This window comes from Biomphalaria glabrata, chromosome 8 (assembly GCF_947242115.1).
Source record: "Biomphalaria glabrata chromosome 8, xgBioGlab47.1, whole genome shotgun sequence".
Classification (NCBI taxonomy): Eukaryota; Metazoa; Mollusca; class Gastropoda; family Planorbidae; genus Biomphalaria; species Biomphalaria glabrata.
This window is the reverse complement of record NC_074718.1, coordinates 33,664,469-33,682,521: the sequence shown is the minus strand read 5'-3', so window position 1 is coordinate 33,682,521 and position 18,053 is coordinate 33,664,469. Positions and strand designations below refer to the sequence as shown.

General features: G+C 36.1%; 1 protein-coding gene across 1 annotated transcript in view; it reads right to left on the bottom strand.

Annotated features, from left to right (window-relative positions):
- The window catches only part of LOC106069323 (cholecystokinin receptor-like), a 155,707-nt gene that overhangs the window by 95,871 nt on the left and 41,783 nt on the right, over positions 1–18,053 (bottom strand). The window lies entirely within an intron of this gene.

Here is an 18,053-nt window from a genome sequence, read left to right as displayed (position 1 = left end):
TCTGTAAACATTTAGATGTGTCTTCTCTGGGATTCGAATTGGGGACCTCTGGGTTTGGATACCAGGCGCTTTACCAATAAGAATTTCACTCCGTGATAGTGGCGTAGCTTGGGTAGGGTAGGGAGGGGAGAATTTGAAAATCCCCCCCCCGGGCCTCCACAAATTAGTATCTTTTACATTAAATATTACGCAAAATGCAGGGCCCCCCAGGCCCCAAATGATAGCGAATTCTTAGCTACGCCATTGCTCCGTGGCATGGAAAATAAAGCTTAATATCTTTATAATGCTTACTTTCAAATAAACAAATAAGTTCCAACATCCTTACCAATTATTATTTTCCTTCCTTATAACTCATTTTAATAATGGTAGCGGCTCTACCAAATACCCCACATAAAGTAATCTCCTGAAACGTCCCTTTTTTACTCAATTTCCTCGTCTAAAAACATGCGCGTTCAGTTTGGTTTGCTGTTACAGTCCATTGCCTTAATTATTTTGACCACCTTCAGATAATCCGCATAACTTTTACAAAGTTGAAGAAACGATCTTATCAGTGGCGTAGCTAGGGTGGGGGAGGAGGGGGGAAGCATTCGAAAATCTCCCCCTGGCACCCATTTGAGAGGATGGCCCCTAAATGAGTTTTTTTTTTACATTAAAAATAAAATATTACGAAAAATGTAGAGCCCCCCCCCCCGAGAGGTCAAGCCCCCCGCGGGCCACCAAACGATGGAAAATTCCTAGCTACGCCCCTGGATCCTATCTTCTATCGGGATAAAAGAAAAAAATATCTTGAAATAGTCACATGATAGTACTAACACACAGTACATAAAGCTGTGCAAAGTGGGGGCCTTCGACCGCACTTGGCTTCCATTAATTTTGGCAGAGGGGAGTGACGAGGTAGGGAGCAGCCTAAACCAGAGTGCTTAGACCTTCGCTTTTGGCTTTCGTCTTAAGGAAGCGTGTCATGGCATAAGGTCGTAATGTCCAGTGACTCACTGACTGACTTGGTTGAAGCCTTGACGCAGTGCTAATATGTGAGTGGTGTGGCTCTAATGTGTAAATGAATAGTGTATGTATGCAGCTCAAAATGTAGGTAATCGCCCCTTGACGAAGGTAATCTCCCCTGCATTGTACTGGCTGCTGTGGCGGGACACTACATAGGTCGTCTTCATCAGCTTCGTTTACTTAAAACAGCTGCCATAATCAAGCATAAAGTTCGTTTCTTCAATGGACCTTGTTTGATTTGAAATAGCCTTCAGTGTTAATGGTCCATTATCGCTAATGCTCAAACTTGGACGCACTTCGTTTAGTTTCGCTACCCTCGAATGAAAGTGAACACTATGAGGGGAGGGGGGATGCATAAAGCCGAAATATAAAACATGGAGCAAAATTTTTTGGCGCCTCTGCGCGTGGCGCCCCCCTGAGGTGGCGCCCGGGGTATCAGGCCTCCTTGCCCCCCCCCCCACTCGCTACGCCTCTGCCTGGATCATAGAATGATCAACATGTTTGATCGAAAACTCTTTAGTTCTAATGCTATGAGGAAGTAAGACAATTGTAACTGATACAAAAATCATTAAAAAGTGGCCACGTTAATACGACCTCATCGTCCGTAAGGAATAAACAAATTACTTTTAAAGGTTATTGCTAATAGATTTCTGCAGACATTTTGCATTTTATTTATTATCTTGACAAGACTAGGTGAAATGCTAAAACAGCATACATTGACTAGTCTAGCTTTCTTGAAGACGACCCCATAGTACTGCTTAGCGTACTGAAGTCCTTAAGGATAGTGTCTATTTAATTCACTGAATATTTTTTTTTATTGATTATCATTAGTTCTAGTTATCTTTGGTGTTTTTATTTTAATTCTATAAACCATCACTTTGCAGTCTATACGAAAATGGAAAAAAGAAACAGTATCTTAATAAAAAATACTTTAGCAGTTGAACCGTTAATTGAACGTTAGATATCTATCATTGGTCATGAGTCACAATTTCAAGTCTCACAAAAACAAACAAAAACCGCTGTACTATACTACATCTAGTTGTCTCCTCATCAATTTGCCTACGATCAGCCTCGTGGCGTTTCTAAATTTAGTATTGCAATGATAATAAACGAAAAAATTCACAGAGGCGTTGACGATCTCAATCTCGGTTCTCAAGGTGTAGAAAGCGAGGAAGGTGTTACTGTAGTCTCCGCCCATTGAAAAACCCGGAACGAAGCGGTTGACGCAGAAAAGAATATTGGCCGGGAGGTTGGTCAGCAAGAACAGGACAGCCACTAGAGTGACGGACTTAATCACCTGGACTTCTTTCCCAGACAGAGCCGAACTCGTGTCTGCTGAATGCTCCTTCTGACTTTTGGTTATCATTTTGGACTTGGAATCAGTTGAGCTTTGCCGTGGGCCTGATGAAAATTTCGAGTTCAGATTGCTGGTTGAACAACTTGTGCTCTCTTGGTCTAACGTAGTGTTTCTCTTCGCATCTTGTCTAAATTTCGCAGATCGAGCTAGGCAGGTAGCGAGGATCAACACGTTTAGAAATATCGCGATCTGGGCAACGATTTGCAGAAGTATCCTATTCATCCAATAGAAAATGGTCTCCTTGATAGCGCCATCCTTGTCGTAGCTCAGAAACAACGCGGAAGCGTTAGTTTGAGGGTTGACCACTGTGGTCAGAGAGAACGTCGTGAAGATGAGGGTGTAGGACGACGTGACGTAGACGTAGATGAAGCCGATGACGAAGACGGTTCTCTCCCGGGTGAAGAGCGACTTGAACCTAAAAGGCAGAGCTATGCACAGGCACCTCTGGAGCGAGATGAAGACTGTGGTCAGCACGGAGATGTCGTAGGGCCATGAGGCGTACCACATCATGATGTAAGGGAAGAATGGGTTAATGAGCCTGACGAAAGTCTCTGTGAGCTGCTCTCCGGCGAGCTCGTTGGCAAACAAAACAACGCTCCCGATAAAGTTGGAGAGGTGGATGAGCAGATACACCAAGTCCGAGAGAGACAAAGAAAAGAACGCCACGCTGACAGTGTCTTTAAGACCCATCCTGTGGTAGACCACAATGTTCAGCAAGTTGGTGAAGGAGCCTAACAACAAAGTGAACGGAATGATCAAAGCGTTCAGAACTAAGTACACTAGGCCTGAAGCGAAATCCGAAAGGAAATCTGGACTAGACGTGATCACATTGGTATTTACTGTTAAGTTGTGGTTGGAACTCATCAGGAGTTGGTTACTCATAGTTAGTCTCTAAGCTGTATAATGTTAGTGGCTTCTGCAAATGTATATAAATAATTAATGTTCAAGAATACAAAAAGTGGAGACAATATTTGATACAATGTCGGTATTAAGTCTTGACCATTACATGAACTATTACTTTATAGTAAAAAAAAAAAACACCACTACATGATAGGTTGTTACGTTTCACAGAGGGAAGTGTGGTTGAGCGTTGAAAACAGCTTGGCTACCTAATTGAGGGCTCCAGTTCAGAATCCAGATGTAGACTATGCATTTTTTACTCCTATCCCCCACCCCCCAGAAACACGTAATCAGGTCAACAATAGACATACAACCCTATGACCAGAACGCACAAAGTTTTTGATATTTCAATGGCGGACGAGCTTTACAGAAGCACTTATAAGAATCGTCTTTACGCTATTAAGTTATGATGTCACCCATGTTCACGCGACACACGCAGAAGACAAACGAAACATTCAAACACGTAAGCTACACTCCAGTCATTAACGTTCTCAAAGTTATCAATACATTCTTCTTCAGGCGATCCATGGGGCAGATGACCTACAGCTCATGTCTCTATCACTGATTGGTTAACGAGAGTGTCGTGTAGCTTGCGCAAAGTCTTTCGACAGTGCATATCAGGTACCTATTAGAGTCTTCACCAGAATTCTAACTTTCGACAGTGCATATCAGGTACCCATAGAGTCTTCACCGGAATTCTAACTTTCGACAGTGCATATCAGGTACCAATAGAGTCTTCACCAGAATTCTAACTTTCGACAGTGCATATCAGGTACCAATAGAGTCTTCACCAGAATTCTAACTTTCGACAGTGCATATCAGGTACCAATAGAGTCTTCACCAGAATTCTAACTTTCGACAGTGCATATCAGGTACCAATAGAGTCTTCACCGGAATTCTAACTTTCGACAGTGCATATCAGGTACCAATAGAGTCTTCACCAGAATTCTGACTTTCGACAGTGCATATCAGGTACCAATAGAGTCTTCACCAGAATTCTAACTTTCGACAGTGCATATCAGGTACCAATAGAGTCTTCACCAGAATTCTAACTTTCGACAGTGCATATCAGCTACCTATTAGAGTCTTCACATGAATTCTAACTCGAGATCTCTCGATTCGATAATGAAACCCTTTCACCCCCCCCCCCCGACCATCACGCCACGTAATTATATATCACGTGTGTCTAAATGCTTGAGTTTCTCTACCAGTTAGTGCAACCAACGCTTGACGGATATGACGAATATGTATTTGTCCTATCAAGTAAAATAAAAAGAGATTTTTGTATTTCATGATAAAAATTTAAAAAAACTGTCATACTAGAATTTTTTACAGAAACATAAAGATTCTAGTCTTCTGCCTTGTTTATAAATATGTAAAACGATGAAACGTTTTTGAAAGAATCCTTATATAAATATTTAAAAAAACAACAACTCTAAATCAGCCCTTAGGCCAGACTATAAAAAACAGATGTTCACATTGAAGAGCTGAGAGTAAACTACATTAGGCCTAATACATTTTCTTTCTTAACCGCCTCTAAAAAAAAACATGCATGTTTTTTTTTAGTATAGATTTAGGATTATATGGATAAAATGTGCCATAAGAGCTTTCTCTCTGAAATAAAAAAAACCCCAACATTTTCAGCATTACAAAAAAAAAATCTTTGAATGAAAGTTTTGTTAAAATGTTGTAAAGCGCTTAGGAAAAGAATGTTGTGTAAATATTAAAATATATGAAAATTAAAGCGTAAAACTTGCTGAAACTTTAGACTATTGAGCATAGATTTAGACATTGACTTAGGTATGTGTAGACTGATAAGCAAGGCTAGTTTTATTCCCTCATTTTGAAATGTTATCTAAATCAGTGATGCCCAACCTTACTCATCCTGCAGGCCATTTTAATTTCCAACACTCGTGTTGCGGGCCACATCAAAAAAACGATACAGAAATGAAATGTAATTAACCTTCGACTATTAAAAAGAAGAAACCTGTGGATCTAGTAGTACCCCTAACAATCTTTTATTCTCGGCTCAAATCAAGAATGCCGTTTATACGTTGTTGTTTTTTTGAAACAGCTACACTTTTTTTTTTATGGATCAAACTTCATGGCTTTTTAAAATGTTCCGCAAACAAGTAAAGATCCGTTCACTTTTCCTTGTAGATTCTACATTCAGAGTCCCATCTCTTAAACGAAATAATGTTAAAGGTCACAGTACCAATCCATTAGAGAACAAATTAGAGCCCTAACGTAGATAAAGATACATTTTTCCGCCAAGTGTGCATTCTTTCTTGCCCTGACTGCCTTCCGATATTAAATTTCTAAAACCTACATATGTTAATATCCTATTTAGATTAGCTTGCCTATTTGCTCTATTTTATTTGTTATTCATGACATATCAACATCAGTACTAATTTTACTAATTGTTAGATTCAGATTTTAGTCGAAATATCTGGATAAAGATCAGATTGTGCTCTAGCGCGGCCATCAATTCTGAATTCAAAACTTTTACTTATGATTTTATGCCCTGAGGAAGATTGGACCTTACATACCATAGGTCAATATCTTGATTTGCAGACACAATTTTTTTTTAAATATCTTCTCAATGAAATAATTCCCCTATTTGATTTTTTTAAATGTATTTAAAGTATAATTTTATTAAGCTTAAAAAAAACTTTTACCGTAAAAATATCTGTGATCATAGGTCACATGAATTGACATAGTCAAGATGGAATTATATGATAGGATGCTCCTATTTAGAATGATTAAATGTGGAAAGTTTTTTAGGTACTTTAAATAATTCCGGCTATTAAATACGAAATGACACCTACGATTGATGTTCCAGGTCTCCTTAAGTTACTATTTTTTCAAGATGTTTTAATTGCAACCAAAATGGAAGATTTTGTTAAGTGATTTTATGATTTAGCATTAACTATGTACGTGTGCGTATTGGTTCGTGTATTGAATTGAGCCAACAATATCATCATGTCAAAAATTATAACAGAAAAGGATTTTTTAGCTCGGTGTCTAATGACGTTGAAAGCAAACAATTTTCTAAGAAAATCAATACATGGCTCGAATTATCTCCCTTCTTTTTTCAATTATTACATTTTCATCGATGATACAATAGCTTCGCAACGTCGGTAATTGTCCGCATTCAAATTGATATTTAATAGAAAATCTGCCTCAAACAATTTTATGTTTCTGTTCAGGTTTTGGAAATTTGACTAGGGACACGTTTATTGTTGCTAATCATCTCAAGGGTAATGAGGTACATTTATTCTATTTTTTTTCTTCTCCATTGAACTTTAATGGAATAATTAAAAAGAGCGATCTTAAGACTTATTAGTTTAGTAGTCTTCTATATCAGATATCATGAACATTAACATAATTGCATGAAGAGTAAATGAAACAATTTGATAGATTTTAATTTGAACATCTTTCTAGCTCTCACCAAAAAGTCTCATCACTCATAGACGAAATATTAATTTTTTGGTGCAATTTGCAACAATCTTCTTCATGCTTGCTTTTCCTTTGAAAATAACTATTTTTGCTTTTCATTTGTATTGGTCTCTAGACTCTCAAGCTTTGCCTTGAATGCAGTTTTCTAGACTAACAAAAATGTTGACAACATTGTAGTCTCAATGAAATAGGTTCCAGGCTATATAGTTTATAGTTGATATATTTTGTAGAGGGACTTCGAATGGAGCACAATGACAATTAATGCCATTATTTCAGTTATAAAGGAAGAAACTGGGAAATTCCAGTCTGTTACACTGGTTTAATTTTGAAAAGCAACATTTCGTGTTTTACCATCCATGTTTGCATACAATAATTTACTTAAGTTTAAAGAAATATTTTTATTACAGTGATTTTAAATATTATTTTTGTTAAATCATACAAATAGGTTTAGATGAAAGGACACTTAGTTGTTGTTTTTACTCTAAACGGAGATATTGTCTATGAACTAAACCACTTTATTAAATTGAAAGAAATATTTTTTATTGCGATTTTAAAAATTATTTTTTGAATTACAGATACAAATAGGTTTAGATTAAAGGGCGCTTAGTTGTTTTCTTGACGCTAGACTTAGATAGTGTCTATGAGGTTAACTAAACCACTCTAGTTTTTAAACTTTCTTGGAGATGAGATGCTTGCTCTGGAAGTTGTAGAAATAGGCCAAGATTCAAACAAAAAAAGTCCTCAAGAAAAGGCTCAAGAAAATTGATTGGACAGTCAAAACCTCGGTACGAAATGTCATTAGAACCTTGGGTCTGCCAAAAAATGTTCATTCCTTCAAAGCACAATGTCAGGGTTAAAAAAAAGGGGGGGGGGGTGGAAACAAAGACAAACCTGGAGAGACAACATCAAAGGACGGGTCTTGCATTCACGAAACAGCGAGGAAATGAGAACTAAAATGAGAGAACCGTTCAATTAATCACTCGTGGTGTCCCTACAAACTACGGAAAAGATTTTAAGCAGGAATCTTCCTGGAGAGATAAAAGAAGGATTGTCTTCGAGTCGGAAGATTAAGGAGGCTACGCAGTCCTAGCTGTGGTCTAAATATTTTCACACATCCAACGCTGTTAAAACCATTGACTGCTGCTGGTCGATGTTCTCTTTCCACCGTCCACGCCCGTCTTCGGCAGTCGCTTTCCTTATGGGCCTGAAATAACTGTTTTGTACAAGATTTCCAGCTGTTTTTTTTTTTTGAATAAAAAAAAATCAGGTGTTCTCCTCTGAGCCAGTGTATGCACACTGACGCTTGGGCTGTTATTTAAAGCATTGCCGTAGGCTTCTCTTTTACGATTTTCAACTTTAGGCTTTAGGGATGGTTGCCTGGTCGTGCGGTTTGCGCGCTGGACTGTCGTTCGGATTTATCGATATTCCCGGGTTCAAACCCTGCCCGCTCCCATCCCCCGTCGTCCTGCGGGAGGTTTGGACTAGGAAGTAAACTATCTTCAACTCTGAAGGAACATCCGAAATATGTAAAACAAAACAAACATTTTAGGCTTGCCAAAACAAGTTGCCTCAAGCAAACGATCGTTCCCCTACACTACAGGATTGGTGCCTTGCCTAGCTAAGTAGTCGAACAGTAAGCAGAGCGCCTACACTGGCCACAACGGGATTCTCCATCACATTGCTATGTATAATATACGTTTCTTACCAAACATTATGTCTTGTTTCATCATTTTGTTTCTTTAATAGTTTAGTATGAAAGTTAATCAACACACTTAACTTAGAAAGTTTATATATATATCTAAATGTGCCTTTATATTTCGAGATGTGTATTTCTTTATAAATATCAACATATGGTTATTTTTGCGTCTATCATCACACTATATTACACAACTGATTAGATGAACATCCAACAGACCCTTATCGACCTGCTCAGCATAAATTTTGAGATCACAGAGAGTCTCTTGTCTCCTCTTTTTTTTTTTCTACTCTTTTGTCCGAATGTCCAATAAATGTAATCGATTCTTCCCCCGGGGTATACATCCGCCCACTTTGTTTTTGTTTATGTTTAAGATTTCAGATCTAAAAAATGACAGCCCACCAAACCCCACATAAAACACACACACTTCTCCCAAAACAAGTGGCGACCAAAAATATGCTCACGATTTTTTAATCATTACAACCTTGACCTAAAAATGTAGTTATTCTTAAAGCTAAGTTATTCATATATTAAAATTAAGATCCTAATGTAACACTTTCTCTCCGTAATTATTTTCCTTGCTCTGGTAGAATTATTCATTTTGCTCATTTGTAGTTCACTATCCTGTTCTGATGACACTTAAATAACTTTTTTGTTTGTTTATTAGAAAATGTTATATTTGGTATCGAATTATAGAAGAAAACCTGATCTTTTACACAACACAAATTAAAGTTTATAAATCAAAAAATCAATTTAGTTTAATGGGGTCAAATCAACGTTTGGCCTCGTCAATTAGTAGGTGGAGGGTTATTATATCCATGAAGGACGAGGTTGTTGTTGCTTTTGTGGTCACCATCTCTCTCCACGTAGTGCGGTCTAGGGCTATGAGTTCCCAATGTTCAGTATCAATATACACTGCTTTGAGGTCCCGCTTGATTACATCCACATAACGGAGATAGAGACGACCAGGGTTGTTTTTTTTTTTTTGAGCCACTCATACTAACGATCAACAGATTAATAAATTTAATAATTGTACAATAACTTTACCTTTTGTCGCTGCTTGGCCTTGCTTAAGCTTAAGACAGTGTCAAGTTTAAAGTTTTTTAATGAGAGCTTCAGAATTTGAATTTTCGGCAACAGATGTGGAAAGGCCTCTAAGTACAAGTTATAATCATTGATTGTTTTTTAATGATTTTTTTATTATAACTTTTTTCCTTCTTTTTTTTTTCCCAGATGGCACGCAGTGACATGATTCATTTATTAGTGAGACATTTCATTCTTTCGTTTTGTTACAACAGGCAAAGACCAAAATTCAAATGAGTTGACTCCCTTGTAACTAATAATAATGCTGAACTAGCTTTAAATTTATTTTTATTTTTGTCTCTGCTATGTGATATGGCCACACAGGGCCGGATTTAAGGGAGGTAGGCGGGGCTACAGCCCCGGGGAATTCCACAAGAAAGCGGCCTCTACAAAAGAGATAAAATATATCTAAATTTCGACTGGTCAGAAACTTCGAAGTTTTTTTGTTTATTTTTTCACTCTGCACGGCTGGCAAAAATGTCGTGATTAAGAAGTGTCCGCTAGTAGCTTAGATCTCCGCGTTTACGACAGTGCATCTACCAAGGGCCTGACACTCCACGAACTCAAAAATTACAATTTTAAAACTATTTCTTTCTTCTAAAATGCTCTAAGATATAAGTTGGAGGCGCAGTGGCTGAACGGTAAAGCGCTTGGTTTCTGAACCGGGGGTCCCGGGATCCTGGTGAAGACTGGGATTTTTAATTTCGGGATCTTTGTCACCTCTGTGTCCACCAAGCTGTAATGGGTACTTTTTATAATTTGGGGAAAAGTAAAGGCGGTTGGTCGTTGTGCTGGCCACATGACACGCTCGTTAATCGTAGGCAACAGAAACAGATGACCTTAACATCATCTGCCCTGTTGATCACAAGGTCTGAAAGGGAAACTTTTCTTTTAAGATATAAGTATTTTCATTCATAAGTGGATCTTTATTAAAGCTTTCGAAAAAATGTGTAGGGGTCTTCACAATAATCCTGTCCCGGAGCATAGACATACTGTGGCCACAAATCTGAAAATGTTTATAACACAAGGCCTCGCAAAGACCTTCCTTCACAGCACAGTACCAGGAAAATGAAGTAGAGGCAGGCAGAGAAAAAATATTAGGAAAGCAACATAAACGGGCGGGTCTGTCATTAAAATGCTCTATTCAATGCGAAAAACAAAAAGGAATTAAGAAAGAAGGTTGACAGATTATGTTATGGTGCCCCTACGGTTCCATATGTAAATGTGATCTTTTGTGATGTCGGTCTTTTAAAAAAAATAATTTTAAAGACAAGCTTATGTAACCAACAGATCCTGTTTCTAAGACCGACAGATCCAGATAACTCTCGTTGCTGGTATCCTACCTCTTGCGCCAGTGTTTTATTCCTTGGCGAAGTGTTCCATCATTCAGTGGCAGGAAGTGTAACTGAAATGGAGACATTGTTTTTCTTCTCTACCTACGCCCACTTAGAGATTACCTCCCCTAGAGAATTGGTTCCCACAAAACAAGGGATTCATCAATGTTTTTACGATTGATTTTACGTGTGACTCGGACGACTCTGTAAATTGACCAGTGGCCGAAAAATATTGATGGAATAGAGGTGGCCAAGGAGAAAGGAGATTGACACTTAAACGGCGAAACAAATGAGCCGAGTTGAAGACTGACCTAAAGAAAACGACAAACTATAGATTGAATCTAATAGAGAACCAGGGCTTCAGATGGATTGTGTTAGATCATTTGTAACATTTCTAAAGACGAAACAAAAAGGGTCAATTTTATTTTGGGCAGAATTTGTCATATTTATAAATGGCAGAACTAAAACTTTAAAGTATTAAGGGCAGAATTAAAACAGTGTCATATTTTTAATAATTTTTATAGGGCACAATTGAAACGTTACTATCTTCAAAAAGGGCAGAGTTGAAATATTGACATCTGTATGTATGGAAGAGTTGAAACAATGTTATCTGTTTTAAAAGCAGAATATAACAAGATTACCAAAAGAGTTTTTGTTATCACACAAACTCTCACGCGGCCCCAATAGGATCTATAGAAACTGATATCTTTATTTAGGGCAGAATTAAAAAAAAAAACTGTCATCTTTAAATAGGGCATTATTGAAATATTGGAATTTTTTACAAAGCTTGTATCAGCTCGCTCTCTCTGTCTGGTAAAAAGTTTGAACACGTTATTTCTCCCACACCCATTCTCGGATCAAGTTGAAACTTTGCACAATTATTCATTGGCGTAGACAATGCATGAATCAATAATAAATTAACCAATTAGTCAATTAATTAATGGTTATTAATTATTTTGTTTGTTACCAACAAGGGAAATTAATCTTTCAGTATTCACAGATATGGTTAAATGTCTTTTTTCCCTTAAATAACTGTACACATTATTTCTCCTATAGTGATTCTTGGATCAGGTTGAAACTTCATACAATTATTTATTGTACCTAACAAAACAGGAATCAATTATAAAATTAACCAATTTGTCAATTAATTAATGGTTAATAATTAATTTGTTTAATATTGAAAAGGGGAATTAACTTCTACAGTATTAATTGATTATCGATTGATACAGTTGTAAGTTCCCTTAAGATAAGCTTTTTTTTTATAGATATCTCTATATATAATTCTCTTCATGGCTCAAGAGTTTGGACACCACGTAAGGGAAAGATCACTCTTTTATATCTGCAAGTTGGACGGACTAGAGTTACCATACGAAAAAAAAAGAGTGGGGGGGGGAGAGCAAGTAGTATTCATCCGTCACAAAATAGCAGGGCCGGACTTAACCGTTGTGACCAATTAGTCATGGAAGGATCAACCTTTTTTATTTCTATCCCACGCAGTTTTAGCGGCGAAAAAAAAGAGGGGAGGGGGGAGGAGAACAACTAATCTACTTTGTAGCAGGGCCGGACTCAACCGTCGTGGGGCCCTATGCGAAACATATTTAGCGGGGCCAAGTTTGGGTAGGAATATGGATAAAAAGTGCAATTTAAGAGTTTGTATTAGAAAATAAATTCGTCTATGCATTTTATTCATTCTTTACTACGTACAGAATTACTTTACGAGCCTTGCGTGTAGCAAAGTCATACAGTAAATCATAAAATTCTGTTTCCTACATAGATGAAAAACTGTCATGGAATCCACATATTGATGAAACTACAAAAAAAATCAAACAAAGCATTAGGATTTATTAAAAGAAATTTCTATAAATCAAATAAGAATATAAAACTAAAATGTTATTTAACCTTGGTTAGGCCAATAATAGAATATGCATCCTCCGTTTGGGACCCCTCAACTCAAGAAAACATTAAGAAACTGGAACAGACACAAAATAGAGCAGCGAGATTCATAACAAACGAATATTCACATTTGACTAGAGTAACACCTTTAGTAAAATCACTAAATTTAGAAAGCCTTCAGGACAGAAGACTCAAAAGTAAAGTAGCAATTATACATAAAACACTGAACTATAATCTTCAAATACAAAAACAAAATTTAATAAAATACTCTGAAAGACACAAAGATAAAGGCACATTCCTCGTCCCATATGCTAGGACAAATTTGTACAAATACTCCTTCTTCCCTAGTGCTATTAGAGCATGGAATGGGTTGCCTGAGCTAGCCAGGAAAACCAGTGACTTGGCAGAATTTAAGTCATTGGTTAATATGCATGACTAAATGCATGACGCGTAGGACGTAATCATCTTCTTTTTTGAAGTAACGTCTGTATTATATAAGATAAGAAGATGATAAGATCACGCTCAATAGCAAGAATTACCAAATGTTTCAATCTATCTTCGACTAGTTTGCTACTTTAATGTCAGAATGAAATTTTTTAAGGAAAACTACCAGCTCAATCAGGAACAGACTATCTCCACTTCATTGAGAATTATGCATTAAGAGAAGACAGAACTGAATTATTCATGCATAAACACCTTGAGGAAAACAAGGGGAAAAAGCCCCTTTATAATTAATGAGTTAATAAGCTGCTACGTGAATGTATTTATCTACTAGAGTTTATAAATTCGAATAATGTTCTTATAGATCCAGACTTAGAATTAAATGTTTCTGGAGTTCGTGTGTGTATGTTTCCTAGGTTAGGGAGTATTTATTGTCAGTTGTAGAGAGAGCGAGCATTAATCTAATGTTAGTCTAGTAGAATGACGCAAGATAAGCGGCGCTGTCGTAAGCTATGTCTAATACACCAGACGACTCCATGAAGCCAGAGTGTAAAGACGTGTTTTTACTGAGAGTTAGATTTGTTTAAATATCCATTTATTTCATTTCATCTCAAGTTGACTTTGTCTATATTGTATACAAGTTAGAATTAATTTGGTTCCTTTAAGAAGTTATTCACGTTATTTCTAGTTTTATAAAACAATACGCCTACAGCGGATCAGTTGTCTATCAGCAATTTGGTGCACAACAGTGTGTCTGCTATAGGTAAAGATTATCTAGCCCAAAAGCCGTATCTAAATTAATTATTTATTATACTTTGAAAAATTATAACGTTGAAACTTGAGTTTTCTCAGCGTGGCGAATTAGCTAGTAATTCTTTTCCAAAAGATATACATCAACGGTCTAATTTCTAGGAAAATATTAAGAGCCGTTTTCGAGATCTGTGTCCATCCAAGTTTTTGATGTTTTGCCTATAAAATTTGCAAGCTGAATAGAGAAATTGTACAAATAAAATGTTAGATTTCCAGTTTTGTACATGGATTGTTCTGTTTCAATATTGTGAACATTTAATGAGTCAAGTAATGTACACTCCTCTCGTACACAATTATTAGCGACAACAATGATTGCTAGAAGACAGGAAATGGAATCCCGAAAGCCGAAAGGGCATACAACTTTATTTACAAGCTTGTGTCCTTGCTATGTGATATTAAACAATTGAGAAACGTCTGTCATTCGAGTTAAAATGTAAAGGTATCTATCTCCTGACATTTCTCGCGCTTTTAATCTGACACATTTGTGGGTTCAAGGTCACACGAGAGAAAGATCACACAAGAGATAGGTCACACGAGAGAAACGGTTAGAGAGAAGAAAATCCTACAAATTCCATAAAGATTCAAGAAGCCATTTCAACTGCTGACAAGCTCGCAAAGTGTACAATGAAGGGAAGAGGAGAAATGCAAGGGAATAAATTGGCTTAGACATTTATTTTTTTTTTGGGGGGGGGGGGCTGTCGTGAATATGTTAGATTTAGATCTTCTTACTTTAGATTTAGGTTAGATTTAGATCTTCTTACTTTAGATTTAGGTTAGTTTTAGATCTTCTTACTTTAGATTTAGGTTAGATTTAGAATTAGATCTTCTTACTTTAGATTTAGGTTAGATTTAGATCTTCTTACTTTAGATTTAGGTTAGTTTTAGATCTTCTTACTTTAGATTTAGGTTAGATTTAGAATTAGATCTTCTTACTTTAGATTTAGGTTAGATTTAGAATTAGATCTTCTTACTTTAGATTTAGGTTAGTTTTAGATCTTCTTACTTTAGATTTAGGTTAGTTTTAGATCTTCTTACTTTAGATTTAGGTTAGATTTAGAATTAGATCTTCTTACTTTAGATTTAGGTTAGTTTTAGATCTTCTTACTTTAGATTTAGGTTAGATTTAGATTTTACATCTGAAGTCGAATTCAGAACAGATTTAGATCTTTTACGTTAGATTTAGGTTAGATTTAGATGTTCTTACTTTAGATCTATGTTAGATTTAGATCTTCTTACTTTAGATCTAAGCTAGATTTAGATCTTCTTACTTTAGATTTAGGTTAGATTTAGATCTTCTTACTTTAGATTTAGGTTAGATTTAAATCTTCTTACTTTAGATCTAGGTTAGATTTAGATCTTCTTACCTTAGATATAGGTTAGATTTAGATCTTCTTACTTTAGATTTAGGTTAGATTTAAATCTTGTTACTTTAGATCTAGGTTAGATTTAGATCTTCTTACTTTAGATTTAGGTTAGATTTAGATCTTCTTACCTTAGATATAGGTTAGATTTAAATCTTCTTACTTTAGATCTAGGTTAGATTTAGATTTATGTCAATTTTTAGCGGCCCCCGAAAGGTGAAAAGACGCTAATAGTTTTGTGTGGCCTGTCTGTCCGTCCGTCCCGTTTAGATCTCCGAAACTAGAAGAGAAAATGAAAATCGGACATCATGATATTTTAGATCATTCTGAGTCAACGACTACTTTTTGTTTTCTGAAAGTGAACCATCTAATTTTTTAAATTACATGTGCAAGCAGATGTTTCAAAAAAAAAAAAACTTCTTTATTAATAACTCAAGCTTCATTCATACATTCGAGCATTGGTACAAAAAAAATTGCATCTAAGATCACAATGGGAAAAGTGTGAAAGGATTATTATAAAATATATTTTCCATTTATTAACTAACTCATTGAATGGAATACTGATTGAAATGTTGTTTTTAAAAAAGAATTTTTATACTAACTTCGTTTTAATTATAAGTTTAAAAAAAAACGAACTACTTTTATAACTCGCAGTTTTATACACTTGTCAGTCTAAATAAAACTAAATTGAGCCCAGATCTAGATATATTTATAGTATCGAATTTTGGGACTATAAGTACGCCCTTGAGTACTTGTTTTTAGTTAAGGAAAGTTGGTAGTTGTGCTGGCCACACGTGTCATTACCCATCGGCCCTAGAACCAGATGATGTTTTCATCGTCTGCCCAATGTATCACATGTTCTGAAAGGGGAACTTTACTTCCACATTGAAAGTCTTAAAAAACACGTCTTAACACTTTATGATCTAAGTTTAGATATAGAAAGAACCAGAATCGTAAATACAGAAAAACTGAATTATTTTTATCTCCCCTGAACTTTTATAGACTGTTTTTAGCTCTATTTTAGTGGGTTCTAGAATAATAGTTTTTTTTTTTTTTTTTTTTTTGTTGTTGTTTTGTTGTTGTTGTTGTTGTTTGTTTTTTTTTTGGGGGGGGGGTGCGAAGCCCCAATCAAATAGTGTATTATTTCATTATCTACATTAAGTGCTATGCTATTATTTATTGTCAGTCAGTCATTGTGTCATAGCAATATCATATATCTCAACAGACTTTTTTTTTCTCTTCATATGACGTTTTATTAAATGGAATCAGAAGAAATAAAAAAGATCGGTTGTCTGGTAGTTCGGGTGTCCGTGAGTTTGGGCAGAAAACTATTTTTTTTATTTTTAACCTATTGCTTCTTTACTTTTATTTTTTTTTAAATATCTTCACCCGGGCGGAGAACGGGTTCACTTGACTAGTATTCTTAAAAGAAAAAGATGGTACGTGTTTGGAAGTGAGTGTGCATTCAACCGCGTGTGTGTGTGTCTGCTGGCTAAAGTGTTTGTCAAGGTAACAGAGAGAGGACCTAATGAAGCATCAGTCGAAGCCGAGGACGAAAACATTGAGAAACTCGGCAGCGATGGGGAACGAGAAAGAAGAAGAAAAGTAGAAGAAAAAAACAACAAGCGGTCTGGTGAATGCTGAGTCAATGTCCTTCAACTCCTCGGTACCTAAGGCAATAGAAGGATAGGATGAAGATGTTTGGAAGTTTAATCAATTATAGATTTACGCTCAATCTTAAGGGTGAGCAAAATAGGTCACGCCTTTCTGACATGATATGAATAGCCGTATGAGAATTTTCCCCTTCCAAATGACGTCCACCAAAGTTATTAAAAGCCAAAAGTCTGCTTATTAAGATGAATATATATATATATATATATATATATAATCAGGTGAAAAAAATTAAATAAATATATATTCAGGTAGAAACGTGAATGTGTTTGTTAATGGCTTTACAAAAAGAGTTAACTGTGTTTGTTTTTTTTATAAAGTCTTTATATCATAAGTACGGGATATATTAACATGTTTGTAAACAAGATTTTGTTGATAGTCATGTAAACCTGCTATTTATTCGTAATACACAAAGGCCGTAATGTTGTTGGTTTTTTTTTTGTGCAACATAATGTTAAAATATGTAGGTCACAGCTGGGGCTGCGTAGCCTCGTGAAATACTTCACTCCTCATTAATTTTCGGACTCAAGACAAGTTTGCATAAAATGTTTGGTGACCGGTCCCTTCATCCCCGGTCACTTCATCCGTGGTCATTTCATCCCCAATTAAATATTTTTTCTTAGTAATTGTGCAATTGTGTTGTTAAGGCTGTTAATGTTTAAGTAAGACTAACCTGATAACCCGATCCTTTAACCTAACTCTATTACTCTGTTACTCTATTCTTTTGTTTTGTTTGTGTTTCGCAAATTTGTCTATACATTTCATTTATACACTGATATACAAATAAAGGGAGACAAAACGTGTTGTTGCCACGATGGTCGCGAGTTTAAGCCCTGCCCACTGTCATTCCCAGCCGTCCTCCAGGAGTTAATTTCTAGAAAAACGTCCGAACCCTGGACCATCGATAAATTTGAACGACAGTCCAGCGCGCAAACCGCACGACCAGGCGGCCATCAATTAGTTTGGATCAGTCATATAATTAAATTTGTAATAGATCTAGACTAACAATAATAAATCTGTGTGATTAGAAATACTTTTACCAATTG